Source organism: Solanum pennellii, chromosome 7 (assembly GCF_001406875.1).
Source record: "Solanum pennellii chromosome 7, SPENNV200".
Lineage (NCBI taxonomy): Eukaryota > Viridiplantae > Streptophyta > Magnoliopsida > Solanales > Solanaceae > Solanum > Solanum pennellii.
This window is the reverse complement of record NC_028643.1, coordinates 9,749,670-9,756,470: the sequence shown is the minus strand read 5'-3', so window position 1 is coordinate 9,756,470 and position 6,801 is coordinate 9,749,670. Positions and strand designations below refer to the sequence as shown.

The following is a 6,801-nucleotide window of genomic DNA, read 5'->3' as shown; positions in this document are numbered from 1 at the left end:
CAAGGTGCGGAGTGAGATTTTCTAGATGCCGGACCAAGGATTTAGAAATACATAACTTATCACTTTGCATGCAAGATACTAGGAAAGAATTGTTATAGTTAGAATTATCGAGTTATGAACCTGTGGGGAACACGTAAACCCTAGTTACTTTGATTAACTGATTAAAACCCAACTTTCAAACTCATTAAGTGTCTCTTTCAATTTAGCTAGTTATTTTTACTTATTAGGAAATACAAACCCCCCTTTTTTATGTTTTTTTACTTTCCAAGGAAGTCATCAACCGAACAATAGTAATAAACAAGTTGAAGTTAAGTCTAGACTATTTTCCTCGTGGGAACGATCCCAACCTCACTAGTTGGGTTATTTACTTGACTCGACCGCTTTACTTCTCATTTGAGAAGTAAGTTTGAGCGTATCAGTTAGCGAAGTTATTTCCAAAACAAGAAAATAAAGGGGGAATTTGTGAAACAAATTTGGGAAATTGAAAAGTGAGAAAGATTCAAACTTTAGTTGTTATTAAGATGAGAAAATAACTAGGGAATAGGTGTTCACCATAAGCTCATAACACATTAATCTTAGTAATAGCAATCCCTTCCTAGTGTATTACATGCAAAGTGATAAGTTAGGTATCTTTAAATCCATGGTCCGACAAATAAAGAATTTCACCCCGCACCTTGGTCCAGCTACATGTGTATAATTTACTAACCTTTACCTTTACCTCATATTAGACATCACATCAATGTATGACTTAGTTTTCACCCTCGCACCAATTGACATTAGACTATTAGATACTTTCACACTAAATCTATATTGATAATTCTTTTGTTATTAACCTCCTTGGTCCGACAAGTAGCAAAAAGGCGAGTTCTAACATGTGCACTCGTTAAAAGGACTTCTAAATAAAAGAATTATCAATGCATGCAATAACACTATTCAAGGACTGCTTAATTACTATTAATACTATATTAATGGCTCATGGTTCTCACAACCCTAATTGTGGATTTAGTTACTAGCAAGATCACAATTCATTGATTTAGATGAAGAAATCATGAACTTACGTAATATGAAGAATTAACCCCGAAATTCAACTTGAATTGCAAAGTCAAAATCTTCAAAACGTGTTTTTGAAATCAATAATTGCCAAAGTTTGCAAATATTAATTCCCAAAGTCAAGAACTAGAACTAACCCCAAAAAAAGATCTTTCCATCCCATATATATAGAAAAAATAGTCAAAACTTAAAAGGAAACGAAATAAGGAAATAAATTTTGAGGATGCATCTTCAATCTAAGACAGTGACCTACAATCTATTTGTCAGTATATGGTCCGTAGGTGACTTAGTAATTTTTCAATATTCAAAATCTTCAACATCTTATGCACATTCAACGAATAATAGTATGGACCATAAGACAATCTACGGTCCATAAATCCTCTTCCTAGCTCCACACATAGACTTTTTAGTACTATGTGGGACCAATTCTCTTAAAAATTTGACGGAGCAGCAGTACGGTCCATAGATTAATCTATGGTCCGTAAGTTGCAACTGTGGTCACACACTTGGTCAAAAATTCCTTGATCATCAGCAATGCCTTACCTTCCCATCCACGACTATCATCTAAGAGGCCTAACTTGACATACGAACTGTAGGTTGCCTCTGTAAATTCCTTTTTCTGCACTTTTCTCAACCGTGTCTCCAATTTTTTACGTCTGAACTTATTTCCTGCAAACATCAGAAAAACACATAAAAACTAATGCAAAATGGCCCTAGAAACACACAACTCTCAAGTAAATTATATTAAAATTATCATAAACTCACGTAGATCATTGATGAAAGATAAGAATGTTATAGCTTATGTCTTTGCGTCAATTAAGGTGTATGAGAGGAATTATCACATGATTTGGAGTTGACAGAGGTAGTGTTTGATCTTAAGATCTGGCAGCATTACCTTATGGTCTTAAGTGTAAGGTAGATACTAATCATCATAGTTTGCAGCATGTGTTTACTCAAAAAATCTGAATTAAGGCAGCAAAGGTGGATGAAATTACTAAGGATTATGATGTCACCATTCAATACCATGCGGGAAAGTCTAATATGGTGGCAAACGCTTTGAGTTGAAAAAGGTGAGTATGGGTAGTCTAGCTTGCTTAAGTATAACCAAGCGACTTTGGCTAAAGAAATTTAGAGTGTGGAGTCTTAGTTCATGCAATTAGGCATCTCATAAAGAGGTGGGGTATTAGCTAGAATTGAAGTGAGGGCCAGATCATTAATGAGATTAAGGCCAAACAATTTGAAGATGAAAATTTGAAGGAGCTTAGAAAGAAGGCTGTGATTTGTAAGATACAAGAGGCCACTCTTGATACTGAATGTGTACTTAGTTTTAAAGGAAGAATTTGTGTTTCTCGAGTAATGATTTAATTAAAAAGTTGTTGATAGAATCCCATGGTCCGCGATATTATATTCAACCAGGTGTGACCAAGATGTACTAAAATTTAAGGTGAATTTATTATTATCTATATAGGGAAGTTTGTGGCTAAGTGTCAAAATTGCCAACAAGTTAAATATGAACACCAAAGGCCTGCTGGTTTGCTTCAAATAATGCCAATTCCAAAATGGAAGTTGGAAAGGATAGCCATGGACTTCTTGGCTTGTTTTCCCAAGACTTTGTGAAGTTTTATTCTATTTGGGTAGTGGTTGATAGATTGACTAAGTCATCCCATTTTATTTTGGTAAGAATAGATTATAATGCTGAGTAATTGACTAAACTCTATGTGAAAGAGATAGTGAGGTTGCATGGGGTGCCTCTCTCTATCATTTCAGACCGTGGTACCCAATTCACATCCAACTTTTGGAGGAAATAACATGACGAATTTGGCACACAACTCACTTTTAGTATACTCTTCCATCCACAAACAAACGGGCAGTCTGAGAGGACTATGAAGATTAGAAGACATGTTGAGGGCATGTGTGATTGATTTTGGCGGGCATTGGGATAAGTTTCTACCTTTGTGTTAATTGTCCTATCATGATAGTTGTCACTCCAGCATAGATATAACACCATTTGAGGCACTCTATGAGAGGGAATGTAAATCACTCAGATGGTTTGAGGCGGGAGATGTGAAATCTTTGGGGGTTGATTTAGTGAAGGATTCTCAAGGTATGGTGAGAAGTATTCAAGCTAAGCTTCTAGCAGCTCAGAGTAGATAGAATAAGTATGCAGATCATAAGGTAAGAGAAATGGAATTTCAAACCGGTGAGAATTTTCTTCTTAAGGTATTACCAATGAAAGGGGTGATCATATTTGTCAATAAAGGTAAGCTAAGCCTACAATACATTGGTATCTTTAAGGTCCTTGAATGTGTAGGACCCGTGGCGTATGTATTGGCCGTTCCTCCTAATCTATTGGATGTTCATCCAATATTTCATGTGTCCATCTTGAAGAGAGATCATGGTGACGACAATTACATGATTAAGTGGGACTCTATTGTGTTGAAAAAATACCTCCAATACGAGGAGGAACCGATTGCAATTCTTGACCATGATGTGTGTAATTTATTGTAACGATTGGGTTCCATTGGTATATAAAAGCCAATGGGGGAAAATTTTGGGTCAGAAAACTTTTTCATAGTAACTTTGAATTTCCCAACCTAGTCCAGATTTAGACGAAATCGAAGTTATCAAGGTGTAGGGATATCTAGTAGATATCGGTTGATTTAATTATAATTTTAATTACATGAGTAGTTAGATAACTCAAAATATTTCATATAACTTTATGAAAATGAATTCGGGCGAGTAGAACTCTCGAAATCTATGTTAGCATAAACAATATATTCTATGTGTCGTTGGTTAAAGGTGTGTTGTGAAATGAAGGTCTTGGAATTATTAAAATATCTCATTAGTTTCGTGCAAGTCACTTTGGCAGGGTTTATTTTGTCAGGCAGGGCCGCTGTAGTAGGTGGGTGCCATTGTGGTGGGCTAGACGCGACTTAAAATCGTAAATAAACCCCAAACCATCCTCATTTCTCACATTTCGACCTTGAGATCTAACGGATGACTCCATGCAACTTCTTGAACATTTTTCAACATACTTGAGGCTACAGGCAAGTTTTCACTCCCCGATTCAATTTTTCAATCCGTAGAACGTAATAGAATGGGTAATTATCGATATGGGAGGGTTTTAGATCTAGAATATATGGTGGAAACAACCCTATTTTGGATAATTAAAATCATGTGTTGATCTAGGATTCATAGAGTTGTTAGTAATTTGGGTAATTAGTGATTGCTTATTGATTTCCGTATTATACTAATTATTTGTATACCAAGAACAAGTAGAACGAATCCGGAAAGGGAAAGATCAAGATTCTTAGGGTTTCAAGCTTGTTTTGAGTTAGGTGATTGTTGTGATTTTATGATCGTGTGATGTATGTTTTTTTTCATTATAATACGTGCATGTATGTGAATGTTGAATTATTAATCACACTTGTTGTAAATGAGATAGACGAACAACTATATGCCATGAATCACTTCTTGATCGTAGGATTTGAAAATATACTTGTCACTGTGATTGTGCTGTGTTGAAGGATTGGTTGCCACGTTTAATATAACTAAGTGGGATCGGTTTCCACGTTCCGGCATAATGATAGGATTGGTTTCCATGTTCTTGCATAACTATGGGATCAGGTACCACATTTCGGTATGCTAATAGTTTGGGTTTGGATTCCATTAAAGGACCAACTACTTGACAGAATTGTGTATCTAAAGCGTACGTTTTTCATAAATGTTGATGGTATTTTTTATGTTCGGTATATGCATGTGTTTATAATGTTCCTTGAGTTGCTTATGATACACTTAGAGGGATACTCGCGTGATCCTACCAGTACATTGTGGTTGTGTACTGATACTGCACTTGCTTTGATTTTTGTTGAGTACAGGGCATCTTCAAGTGGCTATTGACAAACCTCGTTCAGAAGATCAGTGATTGCATTCGAATTCAATGGTGAGCTAATTCTTCTAGGTTGCCATGAGTTCTCCTTCCATTTGCGTCTATATTTCAGACTTATTCTTTCTAGTTAGTAATAAATTAATTTGGGGTTGTATCCCTTCTTGTTTAGACTTTGGTTCATTGAGTTAGATGTTTTGGTTTATTAACTTTGAAGTTCCAGGCGTATCTTCCGCAATGTTAGTTTAGTATTATCAGATTTTGTTGGAGTATATGGGAACTCTATATATTTCCTTAGTATTTAACTTGCTTCCGTAACTTAAATGCCTTAGTTTTTTGTTTAGTTGCTTGGTTTGGATTGTAGTAGTGGCACTTCTCCCACCGGAGAGTTAGTGTGGATGCGTCAATCACGACGGTCTTGAAGTGACACTAGTTTCTCCTCCAGACCTATTTGCATGTCTGCAAACCTCATTTGTAATGTCTACTTGACCTCTGTCTTTCTCCATCGGTGATCAATGAAAAAAAATGAGGAGAAATATTGCTTCCCATGTCCTATCCACAACATCACTTCAATGGCTTCATCATAAAAGGGATGAAGAAGCTAACCATCTTCATTGATTCATTTCCAATCAATGAAACAACCAAGGTGTTAGTAACTTAAGGAAAGTGACAAGACGCTATAGTTGGAATGTAGTTTGAAATTTGATGTGAAATTATAATTGAAGATGAGCAAGTTGATGCACTCTTTAGACTTGTTGAATATCTTCATGCTTATGGTATATCAGATTACTTTCCATGGTTAAGTGTGTTTGATTTGGATGGCCACAAGAAAATTATCAATAAAGCCTATGTCACAGCAACAAAACACATTGATGCTGAAGTTGATCAAAGGATCCATATTTGGAAAGATGGAAACAAATCTTTGGAATATGACATCCTTGATGTTCGTATCTTGCTCAAAGATTCTAATGGAATCCACTGATGAATGTTAAAGAGATTAAGGCACAAGAACTTGTGAGTATTCATTCAATTACTATTTGAACATGTATGTTAGAAGATTGTGTGATCACCTATAGCTTTTATGATTGATAGTCTATTTTGCCAAACTTTAAATTTGCTTATTTCAAAACTTTCATTTTGTCAAACATACCTATAGTAAAAGTACATTTAGAGGAGTAGTTTGTATTTGGATAATCAATTTAAAAATAACTTCTGCTACTACTCTAAAATACATTTTTTTCCTTAAACGTGAGGTTAAACAACTCAATTCTCTAATAAATCAATTTTTGATTTCTCAAAAGGTTGACCAAACAAATAATGAATCATTATTCATAACTATAAATAGAGCATCTATTTACATCCTATATATTAACTAAAAGAATTTATGAATTAGGCATGAATTAATGTTCATCTCATTCGAGAGTGCTGACAATACATGATTTGTTACAAACAAATAATATTCAGGAACTAATATTGGCAACCGTGGATAATCCATCAAATGCACTAAAATGGGCACTTGCAGAAATGTTGAACCAACTTGAATCTTGAACTTGCATTCATTGAGCTTGAACTTGCATTTGACGTAAGTATTGCGAGCTTGAGAATCTTTGGTAATGGTGTGTCACAATTTGAATCTTTGGATACACAGTTTTTCCTTGCATGAGTAAATTTAGTCTTATTGTATGCATTCATGATAGAGTCTTGTGTACCACTGTTTGAGAAATCCTCTTTGAACTATTGAACTTGAGTTTTACTTAGGACAAGCAAAAGTTAAGTTGGGGATGTTGATGAGTCTACAAGTTGGACTCAATTAGGGCTATATTTTGATAAAATTTGTTCCCTCAAATGCATATTTTGTCTTAATA

General features: G+C 35.1%; 1 pseudogene; it reads left to right on the top strand.

Moving 5' to 3' along the window:
- Positions 1-6,484, top strand: part of LOC107024824 — a 31,036-nt pseudogene extending 24,552 nt beyond the window's left edge.
- Positions 6,485-6,801: the final 317 nt, after the last annotated feature.